Source organism: Ursus americanus, chromosome 4, assembly GCF_024610735.1.
Source record: "Ursus americanus isolate L20-20 chromosome 4, mUrsAme1.1.p, whole genome shotgun sequence".
Lineage (NCBI taxonomy): Eukaryota > Metazoa > Chordata > Mammalia > Carnivora > Ursidae > Ursus > Ursus americanus.
The window spans coordinates 69,768,776-69,785,134 of record NC_142130.1 but is presented as its reverse complement, the minus strand read 5'-3'; positions in this window follow the sequence as shown (position 1 = coordinate 69,785,134).

Here is a 16,359-nt window from a genome sequence, read left to right as displayed (position 1 = left end):
GGCTCCCAGCGGAGAAGCCTGATGTGGGGCTCGATCCCAGGACTCTGGGATCACGCCCTGAGCCGAAGGCAGACGCTTAACGACTGAGCCACCCAGGTGCCCCTAAAGTGTTTTAAACTTGAAACCAAAGCACAATGAAACAAAAAAATTGACAAATTGGATTTTATCAAAATTAAATACTTTTGCTCTTAAAAAAAAACATTTAATAGTGTAAAAAGACAAGCTACAGACTGAGAAATGATATTTGCAAAATACATGTCCAAGAAAGGACTAATATATAGAAAAGTCAGAACTCACCATAAAAAAAAAAAAAAAAAGAAATTCAAATAGAAAATAGGCAAAGGAAAAGACACAAGTAGGTATTTCACCAAAGAGGATATAAGATGGCAAATAAGCCTGAGAAAAAAGTTTCATGACCATTAGCCATTGGGAAAATGCAAATTCAAACTACAATGAGATATCTATCACTAGATACCTTTCAAATGGCTCAAATGAAGAACAGTGACAAAACAAAATGCCCATGAAGATGCAGGGTAACTGGACCATCCATACAATTCTAGTGGGAATGTAAAATGGTACAGTCACCAAGGAAATCAGTATGTCTGTTTCTTATAGAACTAAATATGTAATTACCATATAACTCATTATATTTTTGGGCATTTATACCAGAGAAATGGAAATTTATGTTCACACAGAGAGCTGTAATAGCCCCAAGCTGGAAAGATTCCGTATTTCCTTAATGGGTGAACGGTTAAACAAACTGTAGTACACCCATGTCCTGGTGTATTACTCAGTTATAAAAAGAGACAAACTATTGGTACATGCAAAAAGCTTGGATATATCTCCAGGGAATTATGCTAAGTGAAGAAAGAGAAACCCATAGGTTTACATACTCTGTGATTTCATTTACATTATAGTTTTGAAATGACTATTTGAAATGAAAATTTAGTAATGCAGACAGATTAAGTGATTGCCAAGGGTTCAGGATTGGGGTGAGTAACATGAGTAATCTTTGTGATGATAAACTGTTCTGTATCTTTACTGTGGTGATGGATACAAACTTATATATGTGATAAAATTGCATAGAACCAAATACACACAGAAGAACACAAATGAGTACGTTGACCCTTGAACAATGTGGGGATTAGAGGCACCAATCCGTCTGCAGTCAAAAATCTGCATATAACTTTTGACTCCCACAAAACTCAATTACTAATAGCCTACTGTTGACCAGCAGCCTTATCTATAACATAAACAGTAGATTAACACATATTTTGTGTATGTATTATATACTGTATTTGTATCATAAAATAAGCTAGGGAAAAGAAAATATTAAGAAAATCATAAGGATGAGAAAATACATTCACAGTACTATACTTACATTATCTGTATATTTATTGAAACATATCTGTGTATAAGTGAATCCATGCAGTTCAAAGCCATGTTGTCCAAGGGTCAACTGTACAAGTAAAATTGGGGAAATCCTACAAAGACGGATGGATTTTATCAATAACAATATTCTGGTTGTGATATTGTACTGTAGTTTTATAAGATATTATTATTGAGGGAAACTGGGTAAGGGGTCACAGAAACTCTCTGTATTATTCCTCACAACTGCATGTGAATTTACAATGATCTCAAATAAAAAGTTTTTTTTTTTTTTTAAATGTCTAGTGGTGCCTGGGTAGCTTAGTCAGTGAAGTGACCGACTCTTGATTTAGGCTCAGGTAGTGATCTCAGGGTCATGAGATTGAGCCTGGAGTTGGAGTGGTTCCATGCTCAGCAGGGAGTCTGCTGGAGAGTCTTTCTCTCTCTCTCCCTCTGCCTCTCCCCTCTGACACTCACAAGCTCTCTTTCTCTCTCTCTGTCCAATAAATAAATCTTATAAATAAAATAAAATAAGATAAAATAAAATAAATGTCTGCTGCCATAATAATAACAAAGTCATTTTTCTTTCATAACCAAAAGTTGCCAACTCTGGGGGCAATATTATGATGACTACTTAAGATGTTTAAGAACACTTCCTTATGTCACTCACTTCTATGAGGTCAAGTATAAAAACAGTAGAATTATTGTGAATGCATTCAATGAAAAAAAGCCAGGATCTGACTGTGTTGACAAGACTGAAATAAACTTGAGGCAGAATACCACAGTTCCTTTGAGAAGACAATCTATGCAAACCCAGGCGATAACATTTTCAAATTTAGGGGTGCGACCAGCAACTTTTGATAGTAAAGGGAGTTGATGAAAGGGAAATTAGAATTGATGAAAGTTACTAGAGGCTGTCCAAAAGTTAAGACTATTTTATTAGTTTTAAACTATTGAGACATCTCCTTCCCCACTTCCAATTCACAAAGAAATTACAGTGGCTCCAAAGACAAAGTTGCTTTTGTGTACCACGGATCACACCAAAGCTATGGGTCATCTGTCCTCAAAATAAGCAGATTATCTTCCACAGGAAGCCAAGAATTGCATATATGTGTGATTGCAGTCAACTTTCATGGAAAAGGATCTGAAAAGATCAATTCTGATGTCAACTGTGAGACTGACAAGGGCACTGGGTTTAGTTTGAATATCCAGTGTTGGCTTTCCCAGGTATGCTAAGGATAGTCCCACTGATTTCAGGGCATTCATAGGTATGCCAAAATGCCTGCTGTATAGTGATGTCTGGCTTCAATTAAGATAACAGAGAGACATTTACATGTAACCATATATATGATTTCATGTCAGTGTCTCTAGATCATATACGGAGGATGAAGACTGGAATTCATAGTGAGCTTGGACTTACTCATAACTTATTTCATGACAGGGAGCTGAAGTTAATTTGTAATTGTTTCCTATATTTTAAAAAAGAATTGTTTTTTTGCTCTGATTTTATTTATAAATGAACAGCTTATAGGTCAATTTTTTAAAAAGATTTATTTATTTCAGAGACAGAGGTGGGGGAGGGGTAGAGGCAGAGAATCTTCAAGCAGATTCCCCACAGAGTGTGGAGCCCAACACGGGCTCAATCCCGCAACCCGTGAGATCGTGACCTGAGCTGAAACCAAGAGTGGGTCGCTTAACTGATTGAGCCACCCATATGCCCCTTATAGGTCCATTTCAAATAAAGAAAATGTCATCACTTTTTATTTTCTTATATAATCCCTTAATAACTTTCCATCCAATAAGTCAATGTTCCTGTATTATAAAAACTGTATTTCTACCTTTAGCATACACATTTCCAATAATCAATTAATATCTGAATGTAATTTAATGATAACTAAATAAGTGGAACCTTTATTTTAAAATACCTTTGCTATATTCTGGTTATGCCACATGAACTTTTTTTTTTTTTTTTTTTTTTTTGAAATCTGAAATCATGCAAATGCTTTTCTTTAAAATACCAGAGATTTTACTCTTCTGTAAAATTTGCATTGTTAGGGATATATAGCACAAAAAGAATCCAAATGCTATTAAGGTTTTTAAGCTGTCAACCGAATTCTGCACACCACACTACTCTGTTCCCATTTGCTACCAAGGAAAAGTGCAAAGTCAAACATGTTTTTACAAAAAGCACTATAAGCTGCATGTAAATGAGCCCACTTTTCCTGAGGCTCTATCTTCAATTTGATAGTGCATTTAAGTGCTTGCTTTCACTTAGAATAGACTGAAATATACAAATAGACATTGAGAGCAGTGAAAATGCCATTTATCCAAGGTTTCCCCAGGAATAAAAGAATGAAAACAGATTATGCCATCTCTTTACAGAGCTACTTGATTAATTAAACAGTTATTTTCTATCAAGAAGTACAAACATTAAATGTAAAAACAAGTGCTGCAGGCAGTAAGTGACCAAAAGGAAATAATAAATTGGTAATTTTATTGAATAATTTTGCTGTTAAGTGATTCAATGTCTTGTCTTGTCTTTTCTTTCTTTCCTGGTCAAAATAGGATACTGATAACTGCAGATAGGTTGGATTTATAGCTATGCTTACTCACCATAAATCTGCAATTTTCCAAATAGTAAGAGCTCTATAGATATATAAGCCACCTAATTTGAACCAAAAAATTCCACTCATTCTTTCTTTTTCATTTCTTAATTTGTACACACATTCTAGGATTGTAATATTAGTTGTCACGGCCTATTTTATCAACATTACCCATATCATAGTTCTTTCTGCAGTGGTTTCCCAACTGAAACCCATTTTGTATGAGAGTGACTTTGACAGATGTGGTTACACAGTGGTTAAAACGCATAATTTCTGTTGTCAAAACACACCTAGGCTTAGATCCTAAGTCTCCCCCTAACTAGCTATGCCACAGAGAGTAAGTCATTAAACCACTCTGAGCTTGTTTCCTTTTCTATATAATAGGTATACTCTTACCTAACTCATTAGTGAATTAATATTTGTAAATTTCTCAGAATAGTCCTAAAATTTAGAAAACATAATGTTAGCTCTTATTTTAATTTGCCTCAACTGTCTATGGCATTGAATAATCTCTGAAGAGCAACTCTGTCTATGATGGAAATTATTTTAAGTGATACTAAACACAGCAAGTCAACTTCGTGTATCAGATTGTATATGGCTTGAAAAAATTCACTTGCCTCTTCTCTTTAGAAGAATATGTCCTCACCCCGTTGAATTGGGGTTAGGTCACTTGACATACTTAGGCCAATGAATAGGAATAGAAATGACTTAAACTACTTTCCAGCAGAAGCTTGAAGAGGGGTCAAAGTTAGCATGAGTTCTCTAGATCTTTCCTTCAGACATGAGAACTAGCATGTGCCCTGTACAGGGACTCCTTCAGCCTGAGTCCTGAAGCCCAGCCGAGCAAAGCAGAGCCAGAGAGAAGCAGCAAGCAAAGTGCAGCAGTCAGCACAGAATTTATGTGAATGAAAAATAAATGTTTGCATTATAAGCCGCTGAGATTTGGGGTTTATCTGTTATTTCGGGATAACTACTACAGAAACTGATACCTAAAAGGAAGGGACATATGAAAACTCTAAACTGTGTGGCTTTGGCTTTGGGTGTCTGTATTGAGAAAACTGTTATTGGAGTCTGGAAAAATAGTAACTCAGAATACGCATGGCAAAATGACTCTGATGGCAAATGACATGTGTAAAAAATCTGTGGCTTGAGGCAAGGAGTTTGCAATATTGTTAATATCTCTTGGTTGCTATGTGTTGCATTTCAGGAAGCATGATAAGAAAAAGGTATTCTTGGGGCACCTGGGTGGCTCAGTCAGTTAAGTGTCTGCCGGCTCAGGTCATGATCCCAGGGTCCTGGGATCAAGCCCCTGCTCCATGGGAAGCCTGCTTCTCCCAATCTTTAAAAAAGGGGGAAAAAAAGAAATGTATTCATGCACCCATCATTTTTGAGGAAGGAGTAAAAAAGAAAGAGAATCTAGGTTATTTCAGGACCTGTTAAAAGATGTAAATATTCATCTTCTGAGCAATAAAGGCTAGTTTAGATTCAGTCCTTGGACAAAAGCTAAATCACGGGTGAAATCTTCAGGGCCTTTGTTAAAGCCTCTGCTTGGATTAGGCGGCCTCCAGGAAATTCTTTCAGGTGGATAGTATGGTTGAGTGAAAAGAGACAAAGGATGTGGCCCTACAGAAGCAGAACAAATTCAAAGTACCTGTAATTACCTTTAAAAAGAAGAATGTTCCAAAGAGCCTGTGGATTGGCCACTGGCCATGAAACTGACTGGAATCAAATAGATAAATGAAACAAAACAAAGAGAGATAGTAGCTGCTTGAAATGTAAAATGATCTTTGGTTTCTAAATTTCCTTAGGCAAGAAGTAGCCTTGGACAATTGCTCAACCCGTAAAGAGAGCGTATTCTACTAAACCTTCTTAAGATGTGGCCAAGGAAAATCATATCAGAAACTGCTATAGGGTAGAACCAAGCCACATGGACATCAATGGACCAGGGGCCTACTCTTAGCTGAGAGAATCAGGACGCACTCAAGAAATATCACACACTGCCACAGGAAATGGTCCCTATAAGTTTCCCTAGGGGCATTTTCTACAATGGCCATGCCTCAGTGATTGCTACGCATCTTCCTTTCTTCCTCTACTTCCTATAGTTAACCTCTCTCTGTTCCACCACTGGATATGCTGTTGGAATGGGAGGAAGGAAATAACTTGTGTTTTGGGGTCATGGGATTCTAGATTGTGATACTTGATGTAGAGGATGTCACAAGATCCAAGAACTGGAGCTTGAGTTTGGAATTAGATGAAACTTTTGGGAATTTTTCTTTCAGGAAAGTGTGGGTGTGTTTGGAGCGCAGAAGGGAGGAAAGTGAATACTTGTGACTCAGAAGACGGATTACAATGGGCTTCCAATGTTCAGGCCCTTCCTCTGTGTGAGAGAAGAATGTCCTGAACCTACGGACGTGTACTTGGACATGTGATGTGCTTTGGCCACTGAAATGTGAGCAGACATGATGTTTATTGTATCAACACTTGAAAGCACGAGCCAGGGTTTTAGGAGAAAATACACGTCTGGATTAGCATCTCAGGCTGCGTGCAACATGAATACGAAATAGAATTTGCTCTTAAAAACCACCGAGATTTGGAGTCATTTGCTACTACAGCAAAAGTGAATATGGTTTATCTGAAAACTCTCATTTTCAAATTTCAAATTTTGCTTTATTTTCACAGATGAAGGAAACCATAAAGTGTTTGTTTCTTTCCCCGCTAAAAAAGAGTGTAACCTTTCTTCCGAAGATGAATTTGTAATGCATCCATCAATATAGGGAAATGAGGAAAAACCGCTGGCCATCTTTACAAACCTTAACTGTTGATCTATGCTTCTAGTCATAAAAGTTTTAGATATTGTAGAGACTAGTTGAAGAGCAATTTCAGTACCTATACTGAGTCTCGTATTTGAATAACATAGTAGGTGCTTTACATACATCTTTTCTGATCTTTACAGCAGTGATAGGATATAAAGATGACTACCCACATTTTACATATGAGAAAACAAACACTCAAACAGGTAAGAACTGTCCCCGCAATCACAGCATCGAGAGTTCAGCCAAGCTACTCCATTGTATTGCTACCTTGGCATCCATTTTGTTTCGCCAAGCAGCCCATGGGGCCTTAAACTGACACCAGTCCGTCGTGCAAGCCCATGGACTAGAAAATAGCCACAGAGCCACAAGCAAATGTACGGCCCTGATATGACTCCCCAACAGCCCCTGTGATCAAGTCTCCAGTACCATCCAATGCCTGCTTTCTCTATGTGCCCCTTAGTTAAGACCCACATGAAGCTGACCAAAACCCTGCTCTTTTGGTTTGAACTGACCCATCTGGCCTTCGCCTAGGAACCCCAAAGCACTCCACCCACTGGACTCTAAGAAAAACATGTGCATCCAGTTCTGCCTCTGTCTGTCTGTGTTCTGACTTGAGCTTCCCATGTGGCTCCTCAAGGCGTGCTGTGCACTTCCTCCAGGACTCGCCAGCAAACATCGCTATTTCAACGTCCCTCATGGTCTGCTGCTGAACTGACTTACCACGCAGCACCCTGTGCTCCACCTAACAAATGTCAATCTACCAAAGTGGGAACACAGAGCCAGTAATGAGGAAAACCAGAAGTTCATCCTAGCCTTGTCTCATCCGGTACAGCCAATGCTCTTCTCGTTAATCTAAAATGATTGACCGTTACATTTTTCCATGTGTCATCAGATTGTGACAAAAATCACAGAAACACTTCAAAGGTCCCATTTTGGCTTATTTATTTATATCTTGCATAATGGCAAAAGGAGTAAAGCTGGAGCAGTCAATGCAATATTGTCTTTCTTCATTACTGGATGAGCTGATCAAAGTTATATAAAGTAGAATTAGGGGGGTCATAAAATGGACCTTAAGAAAATCCAGAAAGATTATTAGACCTGAAAAGTACTCTCTAATATATGCCTGATAGATGACTCATGAATTTACAAAAAATTTACACCCCTGAAGAAATTCATCCAAAGGCTTCCCATTTTACTTTATAATAAAATTGAAACCTCTCACATCACCTAGAGTTCTACACTATTTTGCCCTTTTCTCTGTCTCTGATCTAAAATTTTCCATTCTGCCACATTTTTTCCTGGGCTAGACATACTGAGATTGACTGACTGACTGCTTGCTTGCTTTTCCTTCAAACCTACTGAATTCATTCTCCCTTTAGGGCCCTTGCACTTCTGCATGTAACACTTTCCCCTCAAAACTCCACATTGCTCACTCTCAGATAATATTAAGGTCTGAATTCTAATGTTACTGTCTCAGGCCTTTCCCAACAGCCTCCCCAGCCATGATTTGTTATGTTATCCTTTCTTATCCTCTTTGCAGAATGCAAGTATTTGTCTACATGTATAGTGTTTTTCCTCCATCAACTAGAATGGAAGGTTTATGAAGACAGAGTCCTTGTCTTATTCATTTCCATATCTGCAGTGCCTAAAACAGTGCTTGGCATGTAAGAGACACTCAAATATCTGTGATGGAAATTTCTCCATCACAAAGGCATCCTGTGTTAAATTTACAAATTCTCTAAGTGCAAATAATGAAGAAACATTTACTCATTCCCTAAGCCTCTGAGTTTATTAATCTCTTGACTTAGTATTCACAGCACTGTTGGCTATAAATACACCTGCTGGGAAAATAGAATAGCTCAAAATCATAGAGAAACTGCTGCCTATGTTAGTTTCTTTACTCCAGATATATATTTAATGACTAACAATTTTATTAATTCTCAATTTCAGTTAGTATTCAATAAGTACTCCAAGAGATGAAAATATAGTAGTGGCAGATTTTATTTAATTTAATCCATACAAATAGAATGTCTTACTGTACTATTTTAATATTCTTTTAATGGAGGATAAAGGCAGAAAAATTCTACTAAATGCCAAATTTATTAATATATATCTTTAACAAAAACGATTCAAATAACTCACCAAAACACAAAAAGACAACAAGTTAGGGGTTGAACAGGTAGTTAAAAACTACAAGAATTGTATAATTTTCCTGAAACTACAAATTATATATGCAAAGAAATGATGAAAATATTTTGTCTAATGTGAGGTCTTATAAAAAATCTTTTAAAGTACGATGATACCATGATTCTGTTAAGGTTAATCCATTAATCTCTATGCCTGGACAGAAAGAAATTTTTAGTGTTTCTTGCATTTGACCTCTGAAAAAGGCCCAAGGTCAAGGCTGAATGGGAAGAATTAAGATGAAATCAATCTTGACTTTCCCATCATACAGCATCAAGCACATGCCTTCCTTATATATCGTAGCTGCTCAATAAATACTTGTTCAACGAAGGGTAAATGAATGAGTAATTGAATTATCCAAAAACCTCATTTCAGAAATTCATTTTACCCTCTTCATCTGTGAAATTGTTGAACTAGACAGTTAACAAATAGCACAGAGGGTGTTTTTCCTCCCACAACAATGCTAAGAAGTGGGAAAATAAATCCAAATGTAGTATCACTTATAAATTCAGGCTCAAAGTCTCTCATAAGAGTTTAATCTGACACTAAATACGTCTTGATTTCATCATTCCATCTTTTCCCCCCAGTGACTCTTGTGCATAAGTTGTTTCTTTTTTTTTCTGATTACTTTTTCAACTCACAGTACACAAAACATATTTCTTTGGGGTTTATGCCATCTGTACAGAGCCTTTCTCACTGCTACTAACCAACAAAACTTCTGTTCTCTCCTTTTCATTCATTGAAGACTTTGGAACCAGCACACAGCCTGCTAAATCCTTTCTACTATCTCTCGTAGAGATTTCTATTTCCATGTATACAAAATCTGATAAACTCACCTTGATATTTCTGGACCTTATTAAATTCAGTGACCTCATCTGCCCTCTCCATCAATCACATCAATCCCCTGGGCTGCCTTCATGTAAGAAGCTGTTCTAATACAAAATCTGAAACTCCAGTAGCTGACTCCCGGGCTGCTATTCATTTGTCTTCCTGTTCTCCACCTGAGTTCCTCCACCCAAGCTTCGACCTCATAGGGACCTTTAGTGTTTTGACCCCTCCATCTTATCCTCTTCTGTGATCCCTCTATGTGTCTATGATCTCTCATGTTTATTTTAGCCCTTGTCCCATCCCTAGTCAGCCTGGACCTCAATCTGATCATATAAATGGTGAACTAAGCTACACGTACGCATGTCTATTATTTTGTTGGTGGTGGAGGTGTTGGTTTAGTTTGATTTTTTATGCCTTCCTACATCTTTTTTTTTTTTTTTCATCCTCTCAGAAAAACTGCAACCAAGGTGACTAACACTGCTGAGAAATCACACAGCTCTGAAGATATGGACCTATATACATTCTTGGCCTCTAATCCAACCTCAATGGGGCCCTAACAGGGTTTTAAATTGTTAATCCTAGACATATTGTACCAATCTTATCTTTCTGGGTCCTTCGACTCTTCAAATTTTCTATTCTATGGACATTTGATATTTTATTCTTCAGATTTTCTTTGTGACTTCCAACTCTTCCTACTATTTGTTTGGCAGACTTCTATAATTTTGTCCATACTTTCGATGATAGTATTTCTTACTTCTTCAGTTCACTGTTCTACTAATTGTATAGGTTCTCCCTGAGCAAACTCATTCATTTTTTACATAACGGCAAGTCATAGATCTCTATTTCCAAATGAGATTTGTCCCTGAGTTTCAGACTCATACATCCAAGAGCATGCTGGATATCTAGTTTCATCTAGAAATTCTGTAGTGCCTGAAACTTAACATACTTTATCTGGTTACTCCTCCAATATCTGTCCAATATTCCTAGTTGGTAACCTGTAGACATTACATTTCTGATTCTTTCTTCTCCCTCACCTCCCATATCCAAAAAATCAGTAAGTCCTATTGAATGATTCCCACAAATATTCCCCTAATCTTTGTCTTGCCCATCCCTGCTGCCTCCCTACTGTCTTGGGCCTTTTTCTCCTCTGGCTTGGCAAACTGTAACTACTTCTCTTTGTTCAGAATTGTCAAAATGACATATGGGAAGAACAGTCTGTCCCAGTCATCTCTCCTCTTAATACAATCCCTATGTGGTAAAATGCCACACATCATATTTGCCTAACTTTCCAGACCCTTTGTTCTCTTGTTCTAACCTTGTACACTACAAGATCTATTTCAGGAGTGTTATTATATATAACCACATACCCTCTCCAGTCCAGTTCTCCTGGAAAATTCTGATTTAGACTTTCTAACTCACCTCAGAAATCATCTTCTCCAAGACATCTTCCCTGACTTCTCTATGGCTTTGTCTCTGCCACAGGGATTAGGTGACCAGCTGGTACTCTCAGTGTCCTAAGTATATGTTTGTTTCTGCATTCGCCACTGTCCTATAAACATCTGTTTATCTCTAAATATCTACGTAGAAAATTCATTACTTAAGGGTAGGTACTGTTTCTTATTCAACTTTGTAGTCTCAGCACTTAGCATAAAATCTGGAAAAAGTCGGTTTTTAAAAATATTTATTGAACTATTTTATACTTCTGAACATTCCAATATTTTATCTGGACAGTCTAACTTTTCTCTCTCAATGAATATCCTACACATTTTGGTAAATTTTGGACTGCTTGGCATGTTTTATCCCCTATTTTAACTCTTTTGTTCCCAAGGTTGAAGATGATTTCAGCCTGGCCAGTCATGGAGCCCACTGCTTTGGACACAATGTTTGGTTCGGAGATGGCTGCTTTAGCAGAGCAAGGCCACTCTGAATTTTTCCCTAGGCTTGAGATACGATTGTAAGAGTGAGGCATTCTTTTCCATATGGGTTGCTGAGTTGGAGGAATGTCAATCTGAGGTTGATGGTAGTAGTTACCACCACTAGCCACATGGAGGAAATCTGTTTGTAGAAGGAGATAGGAAAGGCAGAAGATGAGAAATGATGAGAGTCCTGATTATCTTGTATGAACCCTAAAACCAGGTGTGTCTGAAATTGTATTCCACCCTGGAACCTCTCTGCTATATAAACCAATACAATTCCTTAAGCTAACTGAGTCTGTCATTGATACTTTAAAGTGAGAGTGACGTCTAGAACATCATTCAAAGCATGCGTTGATCCCTAGCTCTTCTCTAAACTTACTGGCCTACCATACATAACATACTCTGGGTTCTCTCAATCTATTTTTTTTTTCTTTTCGGCATTCATACATAATGATTAAGGCTCTCTCTTTCTCTCTCTTTTTTTTCTTCCAAATACCACCTATAGTATATACCAAATACATATGTTTATACTTCACCTTGGTTGGATTACATTCTTTTTAAAGACATGTTTTACTCTTTTGGCCTGTCCCAAAGAACTAGTTTATGTAATTGTTGAAAAGTCAAAAGACTGTTTACGTCTACCCAGTTAGCAACATTTATTGACTATCTACGATGCTTACATCAGGGTTAGAGTTGCTAACAGTTTGAGGAAGATTTTACATGTTTAATGTTTGTATGTCCAACATCCCTTCCTTTCAGGAATCACACAGCCCCTATTCATCATTCAGAGTCAATCTGCCCAGAATAAGTGGTTTAACTGGAGGCAACCCTAGTGGAAGTGAACCTAGCCCAAATAGTAGGCAATGACATGAAACCTCCTTCCAAGCTATCAGAATGCCATCTTTTTGTCCGACTGGTATTGCTAGGTGTACGTTTATCACATGGAGGTACTGATATGAATGTGAACCCAGGTAGAGGCAGAGTCAAGTTAGGAAAATACAGAAATGTATAATCCCTTGAACACTTAATTCTATCTTTGCAGAAAAAGTTCACACACCTTGGTCTTCACCTTAAGTGAGGCAATACTTGCTAATTTCTTCTATTCTTCTTTCTCAAAATAATTGTAATTGCATTTTGGCTTTTCCCTTCCAACTGTACAAGCGCTGATTAATATGCATGGATCTCAAAAGCCAGAGCCCTGCTCTCGAGGCAGTTTTAGACCACTGGCAATGGAGCAGAAGAGCACACACAATGTTATGCAATGGGCTATACAAAGCAGCACATAAAATGCATTGAGAGCCCAGAGAAGAATTGATTATTTAGAATAGAGGAATTATAGATCTCTGGATAAAAGTTCAAGTTTAAACATGGAGAAACACACGAAATGTAATAATTAATAGCTATTGAATTAATAAATAAAACCTGAAAACTTGATTTAAGAGCAAATTATCTGGTTTTCTTTCAAAGTCATTAAACTGTTTTCATGGAGAGAAAAGAATACAGAGGAAAAACCTTCCATTTTACAAGTGCTATTCCCGATTTCAAGTGAGCTTCTTTAGGTCAGTGTTGTAGGTGCTAAGGGAATGTGCTACAAAGATATCAAAGTCAAGGAAGTATCTCATCATGAGATATTGTTTTAGGAGTGACCATTCCTGCCCTACATAAAGTTCTTTTGGGAGAATAAAAGGCATAATGAATAGTTTATCTTGGGTAACCTTGCTATATTTCTAAGCTCAAGGAACACATAGCTTCATAAAATGCACATAAGCAGATTACCTCAAGGAGCAAAGCTCTGGGCATAGAGTAGGTCAAGGAGAGTCTTCCCAAGTGAGTTTCTTTTGCAGTTTTTTCTGTGTTAAAAAATAACAATGCTCCTGCAGCAAATATATAGTTCTTAGTACATCCAGTGACAGGGACAATTGTAGCTGAGGTGGGAGACTATGCAAGCCCATGTATTCTCATAGGTCAAACCTAAACGAACCATCTTCCCCCTCCTAAATCTGCTCTTTCTTCCGTATTTCCAGTCTCACAAAATGGCACCATGGTGTAGCAGGCACTGAAGCTAGAATCTGGGAAGCTACCTTAAACCCTTCCATTTCCCTCCTTCCTCATGCCCATTTTCTAAGTGTGCTCCTGCCATTTCAGCACATCAGCTTGGAAGCAGCAGCATCTTCACCAACCATTTCTTTCCATTCTACATCGATTGCCTTAATTCAGCCATCATCATCTCTTCTTTGTCTAATTCTACCACTAGAGACAGAGGCCTGCAAGAGCAAACACGGATGTTTGTGAGCTAGAGGGTAAATGACAAAATGAAAACAAAAACAAAACAACGAAAAACAAAACAAACAAAGAAAGCATTTGTTTAGAAAGAAAATGCCGGGCTCAAGTTGGAAAAACAAAACAAAACAAATTCTCCACATTACTAAAAGTCTTTTTCCTCAGTGATCACTTAAGACCTTCCAGTGGCTTTCTAATAGCCATGCTCAGCATGACAGTCATGCTAATGACCATTAACTGATCTTGATACTTTGGTGACAGTGAAATAGAAAAGAAGGCATCAGCAACGTCCAAGATGGTAAGTATATGAAACGCCATCAGAGTATGCAACAGCTTCAGTTACAATCACTACGTCTGGAAAAGCCAAGTCTATGGGAGAAACAACTGAATTCAATTGACCATAACCCTACGGCTTCCTTCTACTGGCCATGCAGGGTGGTTGTGTTAACACACTTCATCTCCTATTACTTCTACTACTTTTCCTTTTTCCCCTCCCCTCCCCTCCCCTCCCTTCCCCTCTCCTCTCCTCTCCCCTTCCCTTCCCTCTTCTTCTCTCCCTCCCCCTCCCCTCCCCTCCTTTCCTTTCCTTCCCATTTCTTTTTTTCCTTCTTTCTCCCTTCTTCCTTTCCTTTCCTTCCTTCCTCCCCTTCCTTCCTTCTTTCTTTCCTTTCCTTCTTTCCTTCCATACGTGGTAGTAGATGCAAAATCTCTGCTACTTTTATGTCCTTAATTAGAGTTCTGATTTTCCTTTCTCTACCTAGGATTCTACATAGCTTCTGTTGTACCACTCAGGAAAGGACTGAAAGATGGGTTGGGAAATGATGTATATATCCAACTACCACTTCCTACATGCAGCTCTTCAGATTGGGAGAAGCATTATACACTCAGCAGTGGAAGCCACATGCGGACACTGAATAAGCCAAATGGCTTTGCCCAAAGGTCTCTTTAGCCTCTCTTTTCCAACAGCTGAAAGAGGGTACTCGTCCACAGGGCAAGGTAGGATGATGACTTTGGTACTCGTATCCACAAGAATCATAGAAGTTTTCCAACATATTTGGATGGGTGATTATGGCCTTGTTGCCCTTTTGAGACAGGGAGATCTTGGCCTCACCCCAATGGTCTTCCTCCTTAAAGCTGCTAAAGCGGATTAGAGAGCAAAGGAGGGAGAAAGTGGCCTTGCTAGCAAGCAAGTACTATTGTCTGAATGTTTGTGTCCTCCCCAAGTTCCTATGTTGAAAGCCTAATGCCCAATGTGAAGATATTAGGAGATATGAGAAGTTACTTAGAGGTGTTTTAAATCTTGGAGGTGGAACTTCATGAATGGTGCTGTTTTAAGAGATCTCACAGAGCTGCCTCACCCCTCCCACTGTGTGAAGACACATCAAAAAGTCTGCAACAAAAGAGGCCCTCATCTAGCCACACTGGCACCTGACCTCATACCTCCAGCCTCCAGAACTGTGCAAAACGAATTTCTGGTGTTATTTATCTGTGGTATTTTATTATCTCAGCCCAAATGGACTAAGACAATGAGGAACATTTATTCGTAGTGTCAAGCTAAGCTGGGACAGCTTGTGGCTCAATCTAAAAAACTTCCCATACTGTCTGTCCACCCAAAGCCCACAGTCATTGTTATTGCCACCCTTTTTGTCAGCCCTGTTGAGTCCGTCAACTCGGACTCAACAGCTACAGCCACACTACTTTCTGTTGGACTGCGGCGTTTACCCCTTTTGGCTGACTCAAGCTTGACTCATACTTTTTCTCAGGGAGTCTACCTTAATTGAGGGTATTTGCTGCCACATCATCATGATAACATCTCTTCGATCTCACCCAATTTTCATGTAAAATCTAGTGGGATTTTCCAGGGTGGCAATGCTGACCATAAGAATTTATCCAGATATATTTGGGTCATTTCTCAACCTCTAGTGAGTGACTTTCGGCAACATTACAGACCCAACGCTCCTGGTAGTCTCAGAATACTGGGCAGAATTTCATTTATGGATGAAATACCATGTGTCTCAGGAAAATCTCTCTAAGAAGACCAAAGCTCCCTTACAGCATGTAGGATTCACTGCAGAAATCCTGAAACGAAAAGCCCCGAATTTCCAAGGAACTGTTGAAAAGGAAAAACAATGCTGGGGGCATCACAATACCAGATTTCGAGCTGTACTACAAAGCTGTGATCACAAAGACAGCATGGTACTGGCACAAAAACAGACACATAGACCAATGGAACAGAATAGAGAACACAGAAATGGACCCTCGGCTTTGGGCAACTAATCTTTGATAAAGCAGGAAAAAACATCTGGTGGAAAAAAGACAGTCTCTTCAATAAATGGTGCTGGGAAAATTGGACAGCTACATGCAAAA